General features: G+C 43.7%; 2 long non-coding RNA genes across 4 annotated transcripts in view; one reads left to right on the forward strand and one right to left on the reverse strand.

The window, feature by feature from the left end:
• LOC149984022 (uncharacterized) overlaps positions 1 to 27,037 on the reverse strand; it is a 217,700-nt gene that overhangs the window by 43,297 nt on the left and 147,366 nt on the right. The gene's annotated exons all lie outside the window — the stretch shown is intronic.
• Positions 21,054 to 27,037, forward strand: part of LOC149984023 (uncharacterized) — a 129,037-nt gene continuing 123,053 nt past the window's right edge. For 2 of the 3 annotated variants that reach the window (XR_016495285.1, XR_016495286.1), the window contains exons 1-2: positions 21,054 to 21,187; positions 21,556 to 21,617. This is a non-coding gene — a long non-coding RNA (uncharacterized LOC149984023). Of the gene's footprint in view, positions 21,188 to 21,555; positions 21,618 to 21,956; positions 22,096 to 27,037 lie in introns of those variants that run through there. The other variant, XR_016495287.1, reaches the window with a different exon arrangement.

Consider the following 27,037-nt stretch of genomic DNA (forward strand, 5'->3'; position numbering starts at 1 on the left):
ATGATAAAAATTAGACCTCTACATGCTTTGTAAGTAGGAAAATCGGCAGTGTTTCAAATACTTGTTCTCCCCACTGTATATATACAAATTGTACCACTAATCCTTCCATCCTCTGTCATTAAACCCCCTGTCCCAGCAAAACGATTATTCATCGATAAAGTTTTAATTGTGCAGTTGTCTATAAAAGGAGATTGTGGGCGTAATTAGCCAGCCCAGAGAAGAATGCAGAGGACCTGGGAGCCCCATTGTTTTGTCTCCTAGACAACTGTCACACAGTGAAAGTCAAATTGAATTTGGAACCAGCCTCTCCTAATTACCATGGAAAAATACAGAGGGCTCCTTTGAACCACACACTCAATTCACAGTCACACACAAGCGCTCGCTCGCTGCTTGCTCTATGACCTTCTGCATAACTACAAACTCCCTTTCCATCTCTTCTTCACCCTCTATCCTCTTATTTCCTCTCCACCCCTCTCTCTTTAGCTCTATGCCCTCTCTTCAATGGTGTGCCTCCATTGTCTGAGTCTCTCTGTGAATATCTGAGTGTCCAACATTTGTCATGACTTTAGATTCAAGCCCACACACTGATTCTGCAGTGCTCTGCCCACTCCTTGTTCCTCTGAGAGAACTGCTGTGTGCCTTCTGTGGTCCCAGACATCGCTGATGTCGTATTGCATTCTATAATATGACCAAGCTCTTGTGTTTTTTATAATGGCGTGGGTGGGTAATTGATTATTTGCAAAGTGTCATGAATCACTTTTTAAGATCTTCCAAACCCTCATCACCAACTCCTTGTTTACATCTACTATTGACTGCCTTGAGCCTTGCCAATTGTCTGTTTTCTCAACAAACACGCAGGTTGAAGGAGAACTAGTCGTCATTGGTTTGTCAGCCAGCCCAATGCTGGCTATGCTATGACTATTTAGCTTGTTGTGCTCTTCGTCCTTGAAGATAATTCGTTTTCCCTATTGAGATAAGGTGATTTCAACAAATTAGTGTGGGTATTTGTGTGTGTGTGTGTGCACACATGAGTGTGCATGCATGCATGTTTAATACCTTTGTGTGGTTTATAGGGGAGAGGCAATAATGTGGTATCACATGAGAAAGTATTGAGCATGAGCTGTAACAGGAGTTTGTGCACTGTGTGAGTATTAAGATTTACATTAAATTAGTCAATTCGTCCATAATATCTCAGAGATATATAACCTCTCATGACAAGGTTGGTTTTAAGCCTGACTCCTCTGAGCATCAAAGATGAACCTAGGTCCTTCTCTTTACATACTAATTTTCTGTCGCCTTTCATCTAGTGACAGAGCCGAACTGTACTTCTTAACCCAGACAACCTGTCAGGTGGGAATGAAAGGTTGATGCCACAGGGTTTTACTTTGAGCTTCAGTCCGTAGATCCTATAAAGAATATAAGAAAATAGCTGTTTAGTTCATTGAAATTGTCACTCACTTATCTGTTTCACCTGTCCTTGTGATTGTCTCCACCCCCTCCCTGTGTCGCTTATTTTCACCAGGGTATTTATCCCGGTGTTTCCTGTCTCTCTGTGCCAGTTCATCAACCAGCGTTTTTCCCATTCTCCTGCTTTTTGCATTCTCCTTTTTCTAGTCCTCCCGGTTTCGACCTTTGCCTGTTTCTGGACTTTGTACCCGACTGCCTGACCATTCCACGAGCCTGTCTGCCACTCTGTACCTCCTGGACTCTTGTTTTGACCTTTTGCCTGTCCACGACCATTCTCTTGTCTACCCCTTTGGATTATTAACCATTAAAAGACTTCAACCATCTGCCTCCTGTGTCTGCTTTTGGGTATTGCTTTGTGCCTTGATAGTACGAACTGGCAATGAAAGAACCAGCTGACTTGGACCAGCTCCGCCAAGCTGTCTCCCTGCAAGGAGCCACCATTGGGAGACATCAGGAGTTGCTACAGGGCCTTTTGGAAGGGCTCAGTTCCTCGACGGAACGCCACGGCCATGGGTTAAAGGCTATGGCACAATTCAGGCAGTTAGCTCAGAGACTGTCTGCCACCTCTGGAAAAACCCCAATCACCCAGTATTTTTTCCCCTATCTGTGGTGAGTTTGTACAGCCTATCCCGACTCCCCGTGAACCCCGCTTACCTCCTCCAGAGGGGTAATCCTGGTACCTGCCGGGTTTTCTTTCTCTGTGTTCGCTTATTTTTGAGTTACAGCCATCTTCATTTTCTTCAGACCGATCGAAGATAGCGTATATAATTACGCTCATGTCGGGAAGGGCTACGGCTGTTTGGAAACAAGAATCTGTCATTTGGAGGAATTCATGGCAGAGGTGAGAAGTTTTGGAGTCTCCGGTATTCGTAAGAAAGGCGGCCAGCGAACTGCTTGACTTTCGTCTCTCAACTCCCGTAGTGTGGCAGACTACACGGTGGACTTTCACATGTTGGCCGCCGAGAGTGCCTGGAATCCGGAGTCTCTTTTCAATTCCTTTCTGCATGGATTATCTGATGAGGTAAAGGATGAGCTAGCCGTTAGGGAACTGCCGGTGGACCTCGAATCTCTTATCGCCTTAACCATTAAAATTGGACGACTAAGGGAACGCAAGAGTGAGAGAAGGTCTGGTCTCGGGCACACTCGTTCACCCGATATGGAATCTGGAAGTTTCCGAAGGCATCTCTTCCCGAGAGGAGTCAAAGTCACCCGAGCTCTCTCATGAATCTACGACGGGTGAGTTGGATACTCCTGAGCCTATGCAGTTGGGAAGAACTAAGCTGTCAGTTTGGGAGTGCTCACAGAGGATGAATAATAACTGTTGTCTGTACTGTGGAGGGGCAGGACATTTTATAGCTACCTTCCCTATTAAGAAACCCTTGTCTCTATTGGGTACCAGTACTATGGTGAGTCAGACAGGGAGTTCCCTAAATCCCATCACCCGCACACCCCTTTTTGCTCTTGTGCTGTGGGGAGACCAATCTAAGTCTCTTTGAGTGCTCATTGACTCTGAGGCTGATGATAGTTTTATGGCTGCTACTATTGCTTCTGAGCTTGGTAGTCCCACTCAGCCTCTCTCTGTGCCCATGGATGTAGGGCACTGGATGGCCGCTCTGTAGGGGAAGTCACTCATAGTACTGTGCCCCTTCAATTACGGGTTTCTGATAACCACAGTAAGACCATACAGTTCCTCCTCATTGCATCTCCCCATGTTCCGGTTGTGTTGGGATTTTCCTGGCTACAAAAACACAATCCTGTGCTTGACTGAACCACAAGCTCCATCCTGGGTTGGAGTCCTTTTTTGCCATTCCCACTGCCTTCAAGAAGCACAGCCTTCCGCAAGTCGTCCTTCTCTAGGATGTTAGCAAGACTGTGGCTGTCTCTGCTATTCCTACTGAATACCATGACCTCCTGGAAGTGTTTAGCAAGGCACGTGCTACGTCCCTTCCCCCGCACCATCCTTATGATTGTGCCATTGACCTTCTCCCAGGCAGTACACCACCTTGGGGTCAGTTGTATTCTCTGTCTCGACCAGAGACCAAAGCTATGGAGGAGTACATAGAGGAGTCTCTGGCAACGCACTGTCCGACCTTCTGCATTTCCTGCCGGCGCAGGGTTTTTCTTTGTGGAGAAGGACCCCGCACCTGTGCATTGACTACCAGGGACTTCAACGATATCACTGTCAAAAAATTGTTGCCCCCTGCCTTCACAACAGCACCCTTCCTCATCCATCTGGACCCCCCACGTCAATTTGTGGTGGAAGTGGATGCTTCGGATGTTGGAGTGGGGGCCATCCTGTCCCAGCGATCTGCCCAGGACCAGAAGCTTCATCCCCATGCCTTCCTGTCCCATCGTCTCAATCCTGCTGAGAGAAACTATGATGTTGGCAACATAACTCCTGGCGGTCAAGATGACATTGAAGGAGTGGAGGCACTGGCTGAAAGGAGCAGAACACCCATTCCTGGTCTGGACTGACCATAAAAATTTGGAATATCTCCGTTCAGCCAAGCCCCTCAACTCAAGGCAGGCCCGGTGGGCCCTCCTGTTTACCAGATTCAACTTTACAATGTCCTACCGTCCTGGATCTAAAAATGTCTCTCCCGCCGATGCAGTTCCTCTGCCTCAACCTCTGAAACCATTCTCCCTACCTCATGCCTTGCTGCCACTGTGGATTGGGTTATTGAGAACCTGGTTTGTGAGGCATAACGTTCCCAACCTGGACCTGAAGGGGGCCCGGCTAACCAGCTGTTTATCCCTAACCTAGTCGGGTTCCGGAATGGGCTCATTCCTCCAGACTGAACTATCATCCAGGGTCCCTTCGTACACTAGCCTTCCTTCGACAATGTTTCTGGTGGCCCACAATGGTCCGTGATGGTCCAATATTCCACAGCAAGCTCCTTCTGGCCTACTGCAGCCACTACCAGTTCCTCATCGTCCTTGGTCTCATATCTCTGGACTTTGTCACTGGGCTTCCTCCGTCTGATTGCAACACTGTCATTCTGACGGTAGTCGACCGGTTCTCCAAGACCACCCATTTCATCCCTCTCCCCAAACTACCTTCTGCAAAGGAGACGGCCCAGCTTATGGTGCAACATGTCTTCCGGATACATGGAATCCTGGTAGACATGGTCTCCGATCGGGGTTCTCGTCTCAGTTCTGGAAGGCATTCTGCACCCTTTTTGGTCGTCGGCCACCCTGTCATCCAGATTCCATCCCCAAACTAACAGTCAGTTGGAGCTAGCCAACCAAGACCTGGAGACCACCTTAAGGTGCCTGGTCTCAACTAACCCAACTAACTGGAGATGTCATCTGGTCTGGATGGAGTATGCTCGGAACACTCTTCCCAATTCTGCCACGGGACTCTCCCCTTTTGAGTGCTCCATGGGGTCTCAGCCTCCACTCTTCCGCCGCTGTCAACATACCTGGAGAAGAGCCAGCATGGCTATTCTCAAGACCAATTCCAGGTATCGTCGACAAGCGGACCGTCGCCGGACCCCAGCTACCACATGGCTTTCCACTCAGGATCCCTGCGGGTAGAGTCCCACAAACTGTCTCCCCGGTTCATTGGTCCTTTTTGTGTTACCCCGTACCCTCCATATCCACCCTACCTTCCATGTGTCTAGGATTAAGCCTGTGTCTCACTGTCCTTTGTCTTCTGTTTCCAGGCCCATCCCTCCCCCCGGGGTTATCGGTAGCCAGCCAGTGTATATACGGTGAGATGCCTCCTGAAGGTTCGACCATGGGGCAGGGGTTTCCAGTGCCTGGTTGACTGGGAGGGCTATGGCTCAGAGGAGAGGTGCTGGGTTCCTGCTAAAGACATCTTGGACCCGGCCCTCATCGCTGATTTCCACCGCTGACACCCTGGTCAGCCAGGTATGCGCCCAGGTAGAATGCCAGGTGGCGTCCCTGAGGGGGTACTGTCACGCCCTGATCTATTTCACCTGTCCTTGTGATTGTCTCCACCCCCTCCCGGTGTCGCTTATTTTCCCCACTGTATTTATCCCTGTGTTTCCTGTCCACTGTATTTATCCCTGTGTTTTCTGTCTCTCTGTGCCAGTTCGTCTTGTAAATTCCAAGTCGACCAGCGTTTTTCCCGTTCTCCTGCTTTTTGCATTATCCTTTTTCTAGTCCTCCCGGTTTTGACCCTTGCCTGTTTCTGGACTTTTGTACCCGCCTGCCTGACCATTCTGCGTGTCTGCCACTCTGTACCTCCTGGACTCTGATCTGGGTTTGACCTTTTTGCCTGTCCACGACCATTCTCTTTCCTACCCCTTTGGATTAATAAACATTGGTAAGACTCCAACCATCTACCTCCTGTGTCTGCATTTGGGTCTCGCTTTGCACCTTGATAGATATAGAGCTATTGATTTTGATTATTCATTGATTAATTGAGCAATTTTTATGTACTGATTCAAAAGTATTGTACATAGCAATATGACTCCACCGATGTTACCTCTTTCATGGAACAAGATTACTATGAATTATGTGGAAAACTATCAAGTCCAAATTATCAAGAGGTAAAGTCAATAACTTATTTATTGTCACGCCCTGACCGTAGAGAGCCTTTTAATAGCTCTATTTGTTTTGGTTAGGGTGTGATTTGGGGTGGGCATTCTAGGTTTCGTTTTCTATTTTGTATTCCTATGTTTTGGCCAGGTATGGTTCTCAACCAGGGACAGCTGTCTATCGTTCTCTCTCATTGGGAAAAATACTTAGGTAGCCCTTTCCCTCCTTTCTTTGTGGGAAGTTGTCTTTGTTTGTTGGCACTATAGCCTTTAGCTTCACGGTTGTTTTTGGATTGTTTATTGTTCTTGTCGGCGTCATATAAATAAAGGAATATGTACGCTCACCATGCTGCACCTTGGTCCTCTTCTTTCAACGGCCGTGACATTTATATTGTTGTTCTCAGACTGTTTCAGAGAGGAGAAATTATGTAAACTCATTAAGAGTCAGTCTACATCTCCTTGACAGTTATCTCATTATACCACAATAAAATACCAGTAGGTACGTGATGTTTTGCTTGGTTCTTGATTTACAGTGCATTCGGAAAGTATTCAGACCCCTTCCCTTTTTCCACATTTTGTTACATTACAGTCTTATTCTAAAATTAATACAATTATAATTTTTTCTCAATTTTAGCAAATGTATAAAAAAATACACGTTTTCAGACCATTTGAATATAAGAATCAAAATTGAGCTCAAGCTTCACGGTTGTTTTTGGATTGTTTTTTTTCGGCGTCATAAAAATAAAGGAATATGTACGCTCCCCACGCTGCCCCTTGGTCCTCTTCAGCATGGTAAAGAAAAGAAGACTCCTGGACATGGGAGGAGATCCTGGATGGTAATGGACCCTGGAGGCAGGCAGAGGAGTATCGCCGTCCAAGGGAGGAACTGGAGGCAGCTAAGGCAGAGCGGCAGCGTTATGAGGGAACACGGCTAGCAAGGAAGCCCGAGGAGGGGGGGGGGGCACGGGGAGTGTGGCAGAGTGAGGATTCAGACCTGAGCAAACTCCCCGTGCTTACCGTGGTGAGCATGTGACTGGTGAGGCCCCGTGCTATGGGGTGATGGGCACTGTGTCTCGTTTGAGCATTCACAGGCCGGTGTGCTCTGTGCTAGCATCCCGCATTTGCCGGGTGGAAGTGGGCATCCAGCCAGAACGGGTTGTGCCAGCTCTGCACTCGAGACCGCCAGTGCGCCTCCACGGCCCAGTCTATCCTGTGCCTCGGCATAGGAAGAAGCCTCCTGTATGTCTTCCCAGCCTTGTGAGTCCTGTGCCTGCTCACAGAGCCAGGCCTCTTGTGTGTCTCTCCACTCCAGAGACGGTCTCCAGTCCGGAGCCCACAACGAGGGCGCCCAGTCCGTGGCCCGCGACGAGGGCGCCCAGTCCGGGTCCCGCGACAAGAGCGCCCACTCCGGGCCCGCGATGAGGGTCCCCGCACTAGAGGTGCCACCAAAGTGGGGTGAGCCAGTGGTGGAGCGGGGTCTGCGTCCCGCACCTGAGCCGCCAACGTGGATGGATGCCCACCCAGACCCTCCCCTATAGGTTCAGGTTTGGGGGGGGGTACTGTCACGCCCTGACCATAAAGAGCATTTTCATGTCTCTATTTGGTTTGGTCAGGGTGTGATTTGGGGTGGGCATTCTAGGTTTAGTTTTCTATGATTTCTATGTTTTGGCCGGATATGGTTCTCAATCAGGGACAGCTGTCTAAATCAAATCCAATGTATTTATATAGCCCTTCGTACATCAGCTGAAATCTCAAAGTGCTGTACAGAAACCCAGCCTAAAACCCCAAACAGCAAGCAATGCAGGTGTAGAAGCACGGTGGCTAGGAAAAACTCCCTAGAAAGGCCAAAACCTAGGAAGAAACCAGGCTATGTGGGGTGGCCAGTCCTCTTCTGGCTGTGCCGGGTGGAGATTATAACAGAACATGGCCAAGATGTTCAAATGTTCATAAATGACCAGCATGGTCAAATAATAATAATCACAGGCAGAACAGTTGAAACTGGAGCAGCAGCACGGCCAGGTGGACTCGGGACAGCAAGGAGTCATCATGTCAGGTAGTCCTGAGGCATGGTCCGAGGGCTCAGGTCCTCCGAGAGAGAGAAAGAAAGAGAGAAAGAGAAAATTAGAGAGAGCATACTTAAAATTCACACAGGACACCGGATAGGACAGGAGAAGTACTCCAGATATAACAAACTGACACTAGCCCCCAGACACATAAACTACTCCAGCATAAATACTGGAGGCTGAGACAGGAGGGGTCAGGAGACACTATCGTTGTCTATCGTTGTCTCTGATTGGGAACCATACTTAGGTAGCTCTTTTCCCTCCTTTCTTTGTGGGAAGTTGTCTTTGTTTGTTGGCACTATAGCCTTTAGCTTCACGGTTGTTTTTGGATTGTTTATTGTTCTTGTCGGCGTCATATAAATAAAGGAATATGTACGCTCACCATGCTGCACCTTGGTCCTCTTCTTTCAACGGCCGTGACATTTATATTGTTGTTCTCAGACTGTTTCAGAGAGGAGAAATTATGTAAACTCATTAAGAGTCAGTCTACATCTCCTTGACAGTTATCTCATTATACCACAATAAAATACCAGTAGGTACGTGATGTTTTGCTTGGTTCTTGATTTACAGTGCATTCGGAAAGTATTCAGACCCCTTCCCTTTTTCCACATTTTGTTACATTACAGTCTTATTCTAAAATTAATACAATTATAATTTTTTCTCAATTTTAGCAAATGTATAAAAAAATACACGTTTTCAGACCATTTGAATATAAGAATCAAAATTGAGCTCAAGTGCATCCTGTTTCTATTGATCATCCGTGAGATGTTTCTATAACTTGATTGGACACCTGTGGTAAATTCAATTGATTGGACATGATTTGGAAGGGCACACACCTGTCTAAGGTCCCACAGTTGACAGTTCATGACAGAGAAAAAAACAAGCCATGAGGTCAAAGGAATTTGTACGTGGAGCTTCGAGACAGGATTGTGCCGTGGCACAGATCTGGGGAAGGGTACCAAACATTTTCTACAGCATTGAAGGTCCCCAGGAAAACAGTGACCTCCATTCTTAAATTGATTAAGTTTGGAACCATCAAGACTCTTCCTAGAGCTGGCTGCCCGGCAAAACTGAGCAATCAGGGGAGAAGAGCCTTGGTCAAGGATGTGACCAAGAACCTGATGGTCACTCTGACAAAGCTCCAGAGTTCCCTCTGTGGAAATGGGAGAACCTTCCAGAAGGACAACCATCTCTGCAGCACTTTACCAAATCAGGCCTTTAATGGTAGAGTGGCCAGACTGAAGTCACTCCTCAGTAAAAGTCACATGACAGCTCGCTTGGAGTTTTCCAAAATGCACCTAAAGGACCATGAGAAACAAGATTCTCTGATCTGGTGAAACCATGATTGAACTCTTTGGCCTGAATGCCATGTGTCATTTCTGGAGGAAACCTGGCATCATTCCTACGGTGAAGCATGGTGGTGGCTTCATTATGCTGGGGGATGTTTTTCAGCGGCAAGGACTAGGAGACTAGTCAGGAACAAGGGAAAGATGAACTGAGCAAAGTACAGAGATCCTTGATGAAAACCTGCTCCACAGCGGTTCACCTTCCAACAGGACAACGACCCTAAACACACAGCCAAGACAACGCAGGAGTTGCTTTAGGACAAATCTCTGAATGTACTTGAATGGCCCAGCCAGATCCCGGACTTGAACTCGATCAGAAATCTCTGAAGAGAACTGAAAATAGCTGTGCAGCTACACTCCCCATCCAACATGAGAGAGCTTGTAAGGATCTGCAGAAAATAGTGGGAGAAACTCCCCAAATACAGGTGTGCCAAGCTTGTAGCGTCATACCCAAGAAGACTCAATGCTGTAATTGCTGCTAAAGGTGCTTCAAAAAAGTACTGAGTAAAGAGTCTGAATACGTAGGTAAATGTGATATTTCAAAAAAAAGATATACATTTGCAAACATTTCTATGAACCTGTCGTTGCTTTGTCATTATGGGGTATTGTGTGTAGATTGATGAGGGAGAAAAATTATTTTATCCATTTTAGAATAAGGCTGTAAAGTAACAGAATGTGGAAAAAGTCCAGTAGTCTGAACACTTTCCGAATGCACTGTATAGCTGTGTTATAATCATCTTTCATAATTTGTGTCATCCCTTGATGTGTTCTTGCTACTCTGACAGTGTGATGTGAGTTCTCATCTTCTGTATGCCATCGTGACACACATTACATTGTGGTTTGCTATCCCACACATATTCTCCTTCTCTGCAGTCTGCTCAGTCTCCTGTCATCTGCTGACAATTTTGTTTGATGGAGGAATGAGTTCAGATACACAGTCTGTTCCCTTCTAAATTTTCTCCATAAGTAACACTAACGCTGAATTCCAAATCGACACCAAGGCTCTACAACCAAACCCTTGTCAATCTGGCGTGTTCTAGCTAGCAGGAAACTGGCACTACATGGCACTGCTTTTTCAGTGGGGAGAACAAGTATTTGATACACTGCCGATTTGGCAGGTTTTCCTACTTACAAAGCATGTAGAGGTCTGTAATTTTTATCATAGGAACACTTCAACTGTGAGAGGCGGAATCTAAAAACATCCAGAAAATCACATTGTATGATTTTTAAGTAATTAATTTAGATGTGTGTGTGTATTGTTGTGAAATTGTTAGATAGTACTTGTTAGACATTACTGCACTGTTGGAGGTAGAAGCACAAGCTTTTCGCTACACCAGCAAAAACAGTGTATGTGACAAATACAATTTGATTTGATTTGAAATAGGTTTAAAGTGAGTTTTAAACGTGGTTTTCAATTGGGCTGCCCACCTGGGATTTTGTTCTCAGTTTCCATGCAAGCCTCCGATGTTGCTGCCCAAGCAGCTTTCTTAAAGGAAAAATCCACCCGAGACAGTTAAAATGACGCCTGAGAACAAAGCTGACGATTTTTATATTCCTAACCAATTGTTTTTTTTTGTTTATTTCTTTGCGTTGTTTGAGACCTCTTTTTTTTAAACTTATTTTGTACATATTGTTGCTGCTACCGTCTCTTATGACCGAAAATTATTTCTGGACATCAGAACTGCGATTACTCACCACTGACTAGCAGAATCCTTTTTTCCTTTGACGAGTCTGACGAGTCCGACGAGCCCGACGTGAATGATATACTGCTTTCACTGGAACAGGTCCAGATCCTCATCATTTGCGTGAAGAGAAGGCAGAAAAAAGGGGCCATAGAGTGGGCTGCCTTCTTAGAATTCGTAGGCGATCGGAAAAAAACCCACTTCCTTCCATTCTGCTAGCAAACGTGCAATCTTTGGAAAATAAAATCGATGACCTACGCTGAAGATTAAACTACCAATGGAACATTCAAAACCTTAATAAGTTACGCTTCATGGAGTCGTGGCTGAACGACAACATTATCACCCTACAGCTGGCTGGTTATATTCACGATACAATAGCGGTGTCTGGTAAGACAAGGCGACGGCGGACCATGTATTTTTGTAAATAACAGTTTTTATTTAACAGGTGCATGATATCTAAGGAAGTGTCAAGGTTTTGCTAGGCTGAGGTAGAGTATCTCATGATAAGCTGTAGACCACCCAATCTACCTAGAGAGTTTATCTGTATTCTACATACAACCACAGACTGATGCTGGCACTACGAACGCACTGAATGAGATGTATTCCGCCAAAAAGCAAACAGGAAAACGCTCACCCAGAGGCAGTGCTCCTATTAGCCGGGGACAATAATGTAGGGAATCTTAAATCCGTCTTACCAAATTTCTATCAGCAAGTTAAATGTGCAACCAGAGGAAAATAAACTCTGAACCACATTTACTCTACACACAGAGACGCATACAAAGCTCTCCCTCGCCCTCCATTTGGCAAATCTGACCATAATTCTATCCTCCTGATTCCTGCTTCCAAGCAACAATTAAAGCAGGAAGCACCAGTGACTCAATAAAAAAAGTGGTCAGGTGAAGCAGATGCTAAGCTACAGGACTGTTTTGCAAGCACAGACTGGAATATGTTCCGGGATTCCTCCAATGGCATTGAGGAGTACACCTATGGCTGGGCGATATGTCCAAAATATTATATCACAGTATTTTTTTTAAATAGGACGGTATGACAGTATTTTTTGTTTTTGAATAACAAAGGTTCTACATTTGCTTTATGAGTAGTGAGTGATCCTAGGGTGGCAGTCTCCTGAACATCTAATCAAATGGCTACCCAGACTATTTGCATCCCCCCCACCCTCTTTAATACCAATGCTACTCTCTATTGTTATAATCTATGCATAGTCACTTTAATAACTCTACCTACATGTAGATATTACCTCAACTAACCGGGGCCCCCGCACATTGACTGTACTGGTGTCCCACCTGTAAATAGTCTCACTATTGTTTTTACTGCTGCTCTTTACTCGTTACTTTTATTTCTTATTCATATTAGTTTAAGCATTTCACTGCATGTGACTAATAAAATGTCATTTTTGAAAACCCCTCATTCCTTTCATTCACAATGTTAAATAACCATATGTGATGACAATATTTTCTTGTGAACAAATGTTTCGTTTTGGAGCTATAATATTGTTGGTAAAAACATGGAAAATCATTGTGGAAATCTGCAGCTCAAGTCAACTACAAAATTCACAATAAAATGGGTTGGCTGGCGAGCTAGCTAGGTAGCTAGCAAATGTAGCTACAGACAATAATACCAAAGACAATATCAGCATGTAAAGTAGCTACTTGGCTGTAAAATCGCCTAAACAAACTGTACTACCAATTTAGTAGTCTACAAACTCACCATGTTCAACCTGCAGATTGATATGCCTCACAGAGTGGAGTCTAACATTCGCAATAGCAGAGATATACTTTTGAAGAGATGGGAATCGTTGCCCATCCTACGTCAATGCGCTGCGCAGAGCATTCTGGGCGATTCTGGGACAAGGAGCACTCTCCTTCAAGGAATGAATGGGAGTCTTTTGGACGCTAGCTCAAAAATCCAACATTAGCACGAATTTCGTCAATAAGAAGTACAACTTTACAAATCTTCCAGAGATGTGAGATACTTAACTTGCTATCTGTAAAATATATAGCATTGGAAACATGAAAGCGCTCCAGGAAAGCGCTGGCTACTGGCAGAGCTGCTTTTAAGCACCATGCCATGAGGCACTGGGTCGGGCTGCTATCCATGCCATCTGTAGGGGTATTGCGCCACTGCAGCATTACTCCCCTTAGACAGTCAGGTGCTTTCCAGGCATCTTTTCCCACTCTCAGAGCTTTTTGCGATTTTGACTGCGATTTTGACTGCCGACTCCACCTTTGCAATAGCTTTTGTGTGTCGTGGTGATGAGGGGACGTGCTCGAATTCCCATTCTGCAGCAAATTTTCGGGAACTCTAATCCAATAATTGGGTTCCATTATCTGAAATGACCTTATCTGGCTTGCCATAGCAGGCAAACTGAGCCTTGCAGCGTTTGATTGTTGCCTCTGCTGAGAGGTTGGGGAGGAGGTCAATCTCCCAAAAGTCTGAGTAATGATCGACTACCAGCAGAAGGTCTTTGCCAATGTGCTGGAAGAGATCTAGACTTACTCTCTGCCAGGGGCGCATCGGTAGCTCGTGGGACATCATCGTCTCTCTCTCTGTTGCTCAATGGCATATTCATTGCAGATTGTGCATTTACTGACATAGTCTTTGATTTCACTCTGCATTCCTGGCAAATACAGTGTCACAGGCTTGTCTGTAACAGCCCTCACCTCCTATGTGACTTGAGTGCACATGCGCCAACATCTCAGGGCGCAGAGACCGGGGAATAACGACTCTCTGACCCTTGTATGTTACTCAGTTTTGAATACTGAGCTCCTCTTTGACTGGCCAATCTTCTCTGACGGCTAAAGCAGTTTCTTCCTTGCAGTCGGGCCAGCCCATCAGAATCACAGACCTCAATGCCTGGAGTTGCTCGTCCCTGTCTGTGTGCTGTCTAATTTGTATAAGGCGCTGGTCTGTAACAATGAGGTAGTCTGCCTTACAAACACTTGCTTTGTTTGTTAGCTGCGCACTGCATGTTGTTCATGCATGTTCAAGCGCCGAGAAGACGATCAAACTTGACTATCTAGAGGAAGTAAAAGTCGTAACAAGGTTTCCGTAGGTGAACCTGCGGAAGGAGTGTTTGTGTGCCTGAGCCCTGCTGAGCGTGTCACTCACATCCATCTCTGGCCCTGGCTTACATAACACCTTGAGGTTTTAGATTTGTAGGGCCAGTAGCATGCTCTGCAGTTGTTTCGGGGCATTCAGGAGAGGCTTGTAGAATATAGCAATAAGGGGCTTGTGATCTGTCTCTATGGTAATGTTGTTGTGCCCGTACAGGTAGTGGTGGAAGCGTTAGCATGCAAACACAATGCTGAGGCATTCTTTCTCTATCAGGGCATAGTTCTGCTCTGTTGGGGTGAGTGCCCTAGAGGCGAATGCCACAGGCTGGCTCTCCTGCATGAGGCAACAACCAAGTCCATACTGGCTCGAGTCACTCAGAATCGTGACAGGTTTTGACACATCGTAGTATCGCAGTACAGGTGTCTGACCAGTTGTTTTATTTCCCTCACCGCTTTTGATTGATTTTTCTTTATTTTTACGATTTTCTACATTGTAGAATAATAACTACGAAATAACACCTATGGAATCAGTTAAGAACAAATTTAAATTTACAAGGACGGCCTACTCCTTCCTCCTCATCGGGCAATTGAACCCCGGTCTCCCACGTGCCCTCCCCGTCTCTGGAAATGCCAATATGGAAGACTGTTGAATGCTTCTCAAAGATGCCCTCTGGTGGTCAAACTAGCAATAACTTGCATTAACAGAAAAAATGGCTGACAATTAAACGACGTGCCACAGAATGCTGCAGGAGCCCTCAAGGTGTGCCACAGTGTGACACAACATTTAACGGAGGAACCACCATAAGTCATTTGCGGTGAACTCGTGGGTTTTGATTGCACGTGGGTGTTGGAACCCCTGTTAGTCTGTCCCGTTTGAAGAGATTCAAAGCTATAACGTTACCTGTAACATTAGCTAGCGACGAGGAAACCGTAGCTGTGTCCCAATAGATGGCAGTTTTCTTCTTAATGTGTTAATTTGAGCTGTGTGCAGAGGGGAAAAACTATGCTCGTTTCCTCTCGCCCGACCCGCCCCTCGTAATGTAATTACTGTATTGCTCCGGATTGGCAGCTCTAGACAGCTTTCGTTGACAACAAAGATGGGTGAGGGGAAGTGCAAGGACACGTGCGTTGTTGCGGTGGTTCAGTGTGTGTTGCTAAGTGGATGGAAACAGACATTTGCAGAGCTGTTCCCCTGGCTTTCGTGGAAAGTTGTGTTAGTCTTAAAGATTTGTTGCCTAGCTATGTTAATGAACCAACTTAATCCGTCCACTTTCTTTTTGTTTGTTTGTTGTAATTATAGTTTTTATTGTTTCCTTTCAAGATATAACAATGCAATTGAATTACATTTAGCTCTAAACAATAACTTTGCAGACTTTAATATACAGTATCAGTCAAAAGCCTGGACACACCAACCCTCTCAATTGAATTGGTAGGTGTGTCCAAACTCCCGACTGGCACTGCACATATAATAAAGAAGATAGAAAAGGAAACAACCCTTTATTTTTTTTTACCCACAACCCCCCCCCACATAACAACTATTAAAACTAAACAAACAAAATACCCTACCCACCAGTCTATCAGGCCGTTACAGATTGTTTTCTCTTTCTATCTCTGAGAGAAAATGTCCCCAGATGTCAGAAAATATATTGAGTTTACCATTAATTTTATAAATCAATCTTTCATATGAAGCTGTTTCTGCCAAGGCTATGTACCATTCTTTATATGAGGGAAGGTCATTCTCCCTCCAATGTCTCAATATGACTCTTTTGGCTGTGGTTTGACTTACTTTTAGCCAGGTTAAACATGAGCTTCTCAGTCTATAAATATTGTTAGTGATATTCAGTAATAGCAAAGCATAATTTGCAGGTATTGCGGTACCCAAAATATCCCAAGTCTTTTTCATTACCTTCTGCCAAAAGGTATGCAAGCTTGGACAGTTAGAAAACATATGGATTATGTCACCTGTACTTGACTGACATCTCCAGCATAGGTTGGATTCTATCAAACATATTCTGTTCAACCTCAGGGGAGTCCAATAAATCCTATTAAACACTTTAAATTGAATTAGTTTGTACCGGGCATCTCTCATAGGGAGGAGCATCAGTTGTACTATTATATTCCATTCCTCCTCTCCAAAAGTTACCTTCAGGTTTTTTTACCCCATATGGCCTTTAGGCCCTTACAAGTTCCATTAAATCCACCTATAAAGGTGGCTATGTTTTAGCACTGCATTATGTGGTAATTTTCAAAGGATTTCTTTAACAGTTATCAGAATGTACGGGGAATTTGTTGTTACTCTGTCCTACCTTAAACATACAATCTCTAAACTGTAGATATCTCCAAAATATACTTGGACCTTAGTTCTTCAAAAGAGGTAAACACCATGTGTCCCCCTATTTTCAATTGAGGGTTGTTCCATAACGAAGCAGAGCTTGTCAGGAAGGTGAACATTTCTTTCTCTTATGAATCTAAATCCATATTTTTTTTTATTGGACATTATTAAATTCTGCAGTCCCACCTTTTGTGACTCAAATAAACTCATGTTCCGAATGGGGCATTAAATTATTCCTCCATGTTCACCCAAATTGGCCTATTAGTGTTCTCAGTAAAGAGCGAGCCTATTTGGGCAGATACAAAGGTTTCTTGATAATCGCATGTTTAATCCTCCCTTCTCAGTCGTTGCCTGTAATCTCGCTAGTTTCATCCTGGCTCTTTTACCAGACCAAACAAACTCAGTAATAATTTTGTCCATGGATTTAAAAGGAATAGACAGGTATGGAAAGTGGTAACATGCCGATGACATAATTCAGTTTAGGAGCTATGACCATCTTTATAACCCATATCCTACCGCATAATGAGATTTGTAGTTTATCCCAGCTCTTAAACTGGAGTTGAATGTTGTGCAGTAGTGGATCAAGGTTTTCAGAAATAGTCTTCTCTAGACCAGTGATCCCCAGGTACCTCAAGTTTTTAGGGACCCATTGAAACTTCCAGCTGAAGAAGTAATTTCTCAGACTTTGTTATGATAGCTGCATTTACTTTATAGCCCGATATCTCTGAAATGCAAGTCCAGTAAAGGCGATATGGAGTTGGGGTTCTGACATTATTAGTCATATGTCATCTGCATAAAGCAGTAGTTTATTATCCCTACCTCCCATATTAATCCCTTTGATTGACTGATGCAGCCTAATGGCTTCAGGCTAATGGTTCTAACGCTATAATAAATAGGAGAGGCAATAGAAAGTCACGCTGTTTCGTGCAACATCCGACTGAAAATGGAGATGATCGTAGTCTGTTAGTGACTACTATTGATTTGGAGTCATTGTACATAAGTTTAATAATATTCTGAAAGCCCTGTCCAAATCCAATTGTATTTATAGTATTATGCAGGTAGTCCCAGCCCACGCTATCAAAGGCTTTCTCTACATTTGGGGATGAGGGTTAGGGTAACCCAATAACAAAAGTTTCTCAATACTTTGTTATATACCCTTTGTTGGCAATGACAGAGGTCAAACGTTTTCTGTAAGTCTTCACAAGGTTTTCAAACACTGTTGCTGGTATTTTGGCCCATTCCTCCATGCAGATCTCCTCTAGAGCAGTGATGTTTTGGGGCTGTTGCTGGGCAACACGGACCTTCAACTCCCTCCAAAGATTTTCCATGGGGTTGAGATCTGGTGACTGGCTAGGCCATTCCAGGACCTTGAAATGCTTCTTACGAAGCCACTCCTTCATTGCCCGGGCGGTGTGTTTGGGATCAATGTCATGCTGAAAGACCCAGCCATGTTTCATCTTCAATGCCCTTGCTGATGGAAGGAGGTTTTCACTCAAAATCTCACGATACATGGCCCCATTCATTCTTTCCTTTACACGGATCAGTCGTCCTGGTCCCTTTGCAGAAAAACAGCCCCAAAGCATGATGTTTCCACCCCCATGCTTCACATTAGGTATGGTGTTCTTTGGATGCAACTCAGCATTCTTTGTCCTCCAAACACGACGAGTTAAGTTTTTACCAAAAAGTTATATTTTTGTTTAATCTGACCATATGACATTCTACCAATCTTCTTCTGGATCATCCAAATGCTCTCTAGCAAACGTCAGACGGGCCTGGACATGTACTGGCTTAAGCAGGGGGACACGTCTGGCACTGCAGGATTTGAGTCCCTGGCAGCGTAGTGTGTTACTGAAGGTAGGCTTTGTTACTTTGGTCCCAGCTCTCTGCAGGTCATTCACTAGGTCCCCCCGTGTGGTTCTGGGATTTTTGCTCACCATTCTTGTGATCACTTTGACCCCACGGGGTGAGATCTTGCGTGGAGCCCCAGATCGAGGGAGATTATCAGTGGTCTTGTATGTCTTCCATTTCCTAATAATTGCTCCCACAGTTGATTTATTCAAACCAAGCTGCTTACCTATGGCTGATTCAGTCTTCCCAGCCTGGTGCAGGTCTACAATTTTGTTTCTGGTGTCTTTTGACAGCTCTTTGGTCTTGGCCATAGTGGAGTTTGGAGTGTGACTGTTTGAGGTTGTGAACAGGTGTCTTTTATGCTGATAACAAGTTTTAACAGGTGCTATTAATACAGGTAACAAGTGGAGGACAGAGGATCCTCTTAAAGAAGAAGTTACAGGTCTGTGAGAGCCAGAAATCTTGCTTGTTTGTAGGTGACCAAATACTTATTTTCCACCATAATTTGCAAATAAATTCATTAAAAATCCTACAATGTGATTTTCACGATTTTTTTTCTCTCATTTTGTCTGTTATAGTTGAAGTATACCTATGATGAAAATTACAGGCCTCAACTTTTTAAGTGGGAGAACTTGCACAATTGGTGGCTGACTAAATCATTTTTTGCCCCACTGTATATAATGGCTATTACCACATCTGTAGCACCCTACTGTAGACCTATGGCATTAGAAAGTGGACATATTTCTTCTGGCAATGATATGGAGAGGAGCAGCAGCTAACTAAAGAGGCTGTATAGCTCCAACCCGATTTTAACTAAATATTTAAAGCCTAGTTACACATTTTGTTAACTAATTGCCCAAGATATCGGTTACATGGAAATACGACTTAGAAACGTACAAAAGCAGACACTTCGGATGAAACACACTAAAATGTTGTCACGACCGACAGCTGCTGCTAGCAAGGAAAGTGACAGAGAAGAACAGTCTGATGACCCAGTTCTATTCGCAAAATGAACAGAAATCTGAGACAATTGCGAAAGTGGGCGAAGATGTGGCTGAAATAAAACATACAAGAACACTCGCCTAAAAGACTCGAAAAAATGGAGACTGATCAAGAAACTGGAAGAACGACTTCAATATCAGGAAAATTAGTCATAGAAACACACTTCAGATCAGAGGGGTTCCCGAAATCCACATAAATACGGTGGATTGTGTGAAAGACATTTTAGGCAATCCTAATTGAGGACACACCGGAGGATGTTAACAACATGACCATTGAGAGGACACATCAGACACCGACGACACTGCGCCCAGCACCAGCCCCACACAACCCTCAACCTATCCTGGTGAAATTCTTGGCGATACACCAACAGGTAGAATGTCCCGAGCAAAATAATTTAGGACTTTTCACCAGAAAGAGGCAAAGGTGGAGTTTTTCCCAGACCTTTCCACAGAGGTTCAGGACAAGAGAATGGCGGAATTGTGTTTGGCATCTTAGAACAAAGTGTATGCAACTACATGCCATTTGTAATTACAGTTTATACCACTCACAGAGGGACCAGTCAATAGTCTCTAATGGAAACAGGATCTGAGACCTGCTCTGAATCGGCCGGCTGTGAATATAAGGGGAGAAGATAGGTCAGTTTACTCACTAGTTTAAACAGCAGATTATTTATTAAATCTCATCTGTCTGCAGATTCTGATTCTTATTGTTTCAAGACCTTCAATAAATAAGTCAATGATCTCATGGTGTAAAACACAAGTAGTTTGTTGTGTGTAGGATGTGAAAGAAAATAGAGAGCATTTTGAGAGAGAAAGCGTAAACAAGATTGTTTGCATGTGTGTAAGAGAGAGAGAATGAAAGAGAGAGCGCATTCAATGCATTTCGGTAGCATGCATTGAAACTTGGCTTTCTCGTGGCTTTCTTTTGCAAAATAACTATGAATTAATGGACTTGTTTTCAAATAAGTGTCAACATATAACGCCATATTAAGGTGTGGGATGTTCCGCAGCTAGCACAATCTGTCCATCCAGAATTCACCAGTGGAACATGGTGGCTCTCAACAACAGAAAGAATTGGCCGCTACGATCCAAGAGATTGTTTGTGAGGAAATTACCTCTGCCCTCGACTTGCAATTAACCAGTTAGAGCTCTAGGGGCGCTATTTCATTTTTGGATAAAAAACGTTCCCGTTTTAAGCGCGATATCACGAAAAGATGCTCGACTATGCATATTCTTGACAGTTTTGGAAAGAAAACACTCTGAAGTTTCAGAATCTGCAAAGATTTTGTCTGTAAGTGCCCCAGAACTCATTCTACAGGCGAAACCAAGATGATGCATCACCCAGGAATTAGCAGAATTTCTGAAGCTCTGTTTTCCATTCTCTCCTTATATGGCTGTGATTGCGCAAGGAATGAGCCTACACTTTCTGTCGTTCGCCCAAGGTCTTAGCAGCATTGTGACGTATTTGTAGGCATATCATTGGAAGATTGGCCATAAGAGACTACATTTTCCAGAGGTCCGCCCGGTGTCCTTTGTCTAAATTTGTGCGTAATCTTCAGGTGCAGGCATTTTCTCCCGGGATTCAGGAGAGAAAGCATGTTTCCAAGAACGATGTATCAATGAAGAGATATGTGAAAAACACCTTGAGGATTGATTCTAAACAACGTTTGCCATGTTTTCAGTCGATATTATGGAGTTAATTTGGAAAAAAGTTTGCGTTTTGAGGACTGAATTTATGGATTTTTTTTGGTAGCCAAATGTGATGTATAAAACGGAGCTATTTCTAATACACAAGGAATCTTTTTGGAAAAACTGAGCATCTGCTATCTAACTGAGAGTATCCTCATTGAAAACATCAGAAGTTCTTCAAAGGTAAATGATTTTATTTGAAGGCTTTTATGTTTTTGTTAATGTTGCGTGCTGGATGCTAACGCTAATGCTAACGCTAAATGCTAACGCGAAATGCTAACTCTAGCTAGCTACTTTTACACAAATGATTGTTTTCCTATGGTTGAGAAGCATATTTTGAAAATCTGAGATGACAGTGTTGTTTACAAAAGGCTAAGCTTGAGAGATGGCATATTTATTTCATTTCATTTGCGATTTTCATAAATAGTTAACGTTGTGTTATGCTAATGAGCTTGCTGATAGATTTACACAATCCTGGATACAGGGGTTTTTTCATAGCTAAACGTGACGCAGAAAACGGAGCGATTTGTCCTAAACAAATAATCTTTCAGGAAAAACTGAACATTTGCTATCTGAGAGTCTCCTCAATGAAAACATCTGAAGTTCTTCAAAGGTAAATGATTTTTTTGAATGCTTTTCTGTTTTTTTGTGTAAATGTTGCCAGCTGAATGCTAATGCTAAATGCTACGTTAGCCATCAATACTGTTACACAAATGATTGTTTTGCAATGGTTGAGAAGCATATTTTGAAAATCTGAGATGACAGTGTTGTTAACAAAAGGCTAAGCTTGAGAGCTAGCATATTTATTTCATTTCATTTGCGATTTTCATGAATAGTTAACGTTGCGTTATGGTAATGAGCTTGAGTCTGTATTCACGAACCCGGATCCGGGATGGGGAGATCAGAAAGGTTAAAACCGGTAAATTAATCTCTTGCACTGCTCACTGCTAAGGTGGATACCAACTCAACTAAAGTAGACATTTGGACACAGCAGCCAATTGGACAGATGTGCAACTCCATGACCTGGAAACAGTGCGAACTAAGTAGAATGGGAAATCAAAATACTAAAAAATAAAACCAAATCACTCAAATCATTCCTGTAAATTCAATGTGTGGGTTACAGGACTTAAAACTGACATGAAAGCAGGCAACATATCCTTCATGAGCAGTCTTTTCTATGAACTGTTTGTGCAGAAGAAGCTGGGTCCGATGCTGCCGATTAACAGTGCGCACCACACGGGTCCTATCCGCAACGGGTCTCGTGTTTGATTGTACAATTCACAGTTTTGAAGTCAAACAGCAAATTGTTCGCCTCACAGCAGAATCGAGGGCTCTGACCTATTCAGAGAATAGGATCAGCATCTACCTAGACCTGAGTGCCGAACTGCTGAAATAGTAAGTGATCCCAGCTACACAAGCTACACCTGAGGCGCGGCTTCATCCACCCAGCAAAACTCATCTTGAACTTCCAGAATACAACACACGCATGTTCCACTGCCAAGGAGACTCAAGACTTCTTCGAGAAGAACATCAAGCCCAACACACAAGGGGACGAGCTGACAGATCTATGATAACCACAATGTGACTGGATCAACATTCAGGTATGCTATCCATGCACAATCACATAGCTTAGCCAATGGCTATGATGCTGCCCTCAACATAAGACAATGAGGAGGACACCCTCTCAATTGAGGTAAAATTAACACTATTATTATTGTGGCGCTTGCGAAGTTAAAACCGCCACTTAAATCTTTGACATACTTCTCTCATTATTAGTGGGGTTTACATTTTACATTTTTGTCATTTAGCAGATGCACTCATCCAAAGTGATTTACAGTAGTGAGGGCATACATTTTCATAACATTTTCATACTTACAAAGCAAGGCTTACAAAGCAAGAGCACCCACTTTAAATCTTCCACATATTTCTGACTTATTATAGTTATTGTGGGGCTTGCAAAGCAAAAGCCCCCACTTAAATCTTTGAAATATTTCTTCTTCGTCTTCTTCTTTAGCATGCTACTCCGCTTACACCGTTTAAGCTAGAAGCACCATTCAAACTTTAAACTCGTTCAGACAGGTCTCGATTGAGTTGCTTGAATACAACTTTTTGATATATTTTGTACTGTTTAAAATATTACCCTTTTTGTCTTTCTTTTTGTAGCCCAAATGGAGCCATTGCTATGGATACTGACAGACGCAGAGGAGCACATGTGCAGTGTAGGGAAAAAATAATGACGAGGGTGAAGAGTGACCACAATTACCGAACACAAACAAAAACTACTGACCACAATAACACAATTACTGACCACACAACTAATGACCACAACAAGACAACTACAACCACACACCTACTGACCACAACCACTCAACTTCTGAAAACACAACTATTGACTACACAACTACTGACCACACAACTAATGACCACAACAAGACAACAAACCACAACTAAAGACCACATCCACAAAACTACCGACCACAACTACTTACCACAATTACTGAATAGCAATCACACAACTACAATCCACTACTACTTATTACAACTACTGATCACAACCACACAACTACTGACCACACAACTATTGACAACTACTAATGACAACAACTACAGACCACAACTAATAACCACAATTCATGACCACAACCACACAACTATTGATCACAAAACTACCTACCACAACTATTAACCACAACACAACTCCTGACCACAACTACTAACCACTAGTACTGATCACAACTACTGACAACAACTCTGGACCACACCTACTCACCACAACCACACAACGTCTGACCACAAAACTACTGACCACAAATATTAACCACAACACAACTACTGACCACAACCACAAAATGACAGCCCACAACTATTAAGCCCAACACAACTCCTGACCACAACTACTGACCACTAGTACTGATCACAACTACTGACAACAACTCCTGACCACACCTACTCACCACAACCACACAACTTCTGACCACAAAACTACTGACCACAACTATTAACCACAACACAACTCCTGACCACAACTACTGACCACAACCACAAAACTACTGCCCTCAACAAGGCAACTACTGACACACAACCACTGACCACTAGTACTTTCACAACTACTGACCAAAATTGATGACCACAACTATTGACCACTACTATTGACCACAACTAATGACAACAACTACTGACCACAACTAATAACCACAATTACTGACCACAACCACACGACTATTGACCACAAAACTACTAACTTATTAATCACAACACAACTCCTGCCCACAACTACTGAACACAACCACAAAACTACTGCCCACAACTATTAACCACAACACAACTTCTGACCACAACTACACAACTACTGACACACAACTACTGACAACAACAAGACATCTACAACAACGCACCTACTGACCACAACCACTCAACTTCTGACCACATAACTAATAACATCACAACTAATGACAACAATTCCTGACCACAACTGCTCAACATAACCACAAAATGACAGCCCAAACTATTTACCCCAACACAACTCCTGACCACAACTACTGACCACTAGTACTGATCACAACTACTGACAACAACTCCTGACCACAATCACACAACTAATGACCACAACAAGACAACTACAACCACACACCTACTGACCACAACCACTCAACTTCTGAAAACACAACTAATGAATACACAACTACTGACCACACAACTAATGACCACAACAAGACAACTACAACAGCACACATACTGACCACAACCAATTAACTTCTGACCGCAGAACTAATAACAACACAACTACAGACCACAACTACTTACTGACCACAACAACATAACTACTGACAACGACCACACAACTACTGACACAACAACAAAACTACTGACCACACAACTACTGACCACTACTACTGATCACAACTACTGACCACTACTACTGATCACAACTACCTACCACAACTACTCACCATAACCACACATCTACTGACCAAAACAAAATACCACAATTACTGACCACAACCACACAACTACTGACCACAACACCACAACTACTGACCACACAACTAATGACCACAACAAGACAACTACAAACAACAACAACAAGGAACTTGACACTCTCAACCTGCTCCACTACAAGCCCTTTCGATGAGAATGGGGGTGTGCTCGGTCTTCCTTTTCCTGTAGTACACAATCATCTCCTTTGTCTTTATCACATTGAGGGAGAGGTTGTTGTCCTGGCACCACACAGCCAGGTCTCTGACCTCCTACCTATAGGCTGTCTAGTTGTTGTTGGTGATCAGGCCTACCACTGTTGTGTCATCGGCAAACTTAATGATGGTGTTGGAGTCGTGCCTGGTCGTGCAGTCATGAGTGAACAGGGAGTACAAGAGACTGAGCACGCACCCCTGAGGGGCCCCCATATTGAGGGTCAGTGTGGCGGCTGAGTTGTTACGTACCCATACCAACTGGGGGCTGCCCGTCAGGAAATCCAGGATCCAGTTGCAGAGGGAGGTGTTTAGTCCCATAGTGATGAGCTTTGAGGGCACTATGGTGTTGAACGCTGAGCTGTAGTCAATGAATAGCATTCTCACATAGGTGTTCCTTTTGCCCAGGTGTGAAAGGGCAGTGTGGAGTGTAATAGAGACTGCATCATCTGTGGATCTGTGGGGCAGTATGCAAATTGGAGTTGGTCTTGGGTTTCTGAGATAATGGTGTTGATGTAAGCAATGACCATCCTTTCAAAGCAATTCATTGCTACAGACGTGAGTGCTACGGTTCGGTAGTCTTTTAGGCAGGTTACCTTAGTGTTCTTGACCACAACTTCTCACCACATCCACAAAACTTCTGACCACAATTACTACACACAACCACACAACTCCTGACCACAACTACTGACCACACAGCTACTGACCACACCTCCTGAGCACAACTACTAACTAAAACCACACAACTACTAACCACACCTACTGACCATAACCATACAACTATTGACCACATCACAACTCCTGACCACACAGCTACTGACCACACCTCCTGAGCACAACTACTAACTAAAACCACACAACTACTAACCACACCTACTGACCATAACCATACAACTATTGACCACATCACAATTACTGACCACAACTACTGACCACAACAAATTACCACACGTACTGACCACCACCACACAACTGCTGACCATAATCACACAACTTTCACCACACAGCTACTGACCACACCTCCTGAGCACAACTACTAACTAAAACCCCACAACTACTAACCAAACCTACTGACCATAACCATACAACTACTGACCACAACCACACACATGTTGACCACACAACTACTGAACTACACAACTACTGACTGCAACCACACATATGACCACAACTAATGGCCACAATTAATGATCACAACCACACAACTATTAACCACACAACTACGACCCACAACTATTGAACACAACACAAGTACTGACCACAACCAGACAACTACTGACCACAACCACAGAACTATTGACCACACAACTACTGAAGCACACAACTACTGACCACAACTAATGAAAACAATTACTAACCACAACCACACAACTACTGATGACAACCACACAACTATTGACCACACATCTACGGAACACAACTATTGACCACAACACAACTACTTTTGTTTAACCTGTCTAGGACTGGGGTTCCGCTAGCGGAGTGAAAGTGCAGGGCGCCAAATTCAAAACAACTAAAATCTCATAATTAAAATTCCTCAAGCATACAAGTATTTTACACCATTTTAAAGATACAATTCTCATTAATCCAGCCACAGTGTCTGATTTCAAAAATGATTTACAGCGAAAGCACCACAAACAATTATGTTAGGTCACCACCAAGCCACAGAAAAACACAGCCATTTTTCCAGCCAAAGAGAGGAGTCACAAAAAGCGAAAATAGAGATAAAATGTATCACTAACCTTTGATGATCTTCATCAGATGACACTCATAGGACTTCATGTTACACAATACATGTATGTTTTGTTTGATAAAGTTCATATTTATATAAAATGTTATGTTATGT

The sequence above is a fragment of the Oncorhynchus mykiss genome, chromosome 4 (assembly GCF_057628025.1).
Source record: "Oncorhynchus mykiss isolate SJ-2025 chromosome 4, ASM5762802v1, whole genome shotgun sequence".
Lineage (NCBI taxonomy): Eukaryota > Metazoa > Chordata > Actinopteri > Salmoniformes > Salmonidae > Oncorhynchus > Oncorhynchus mykiss.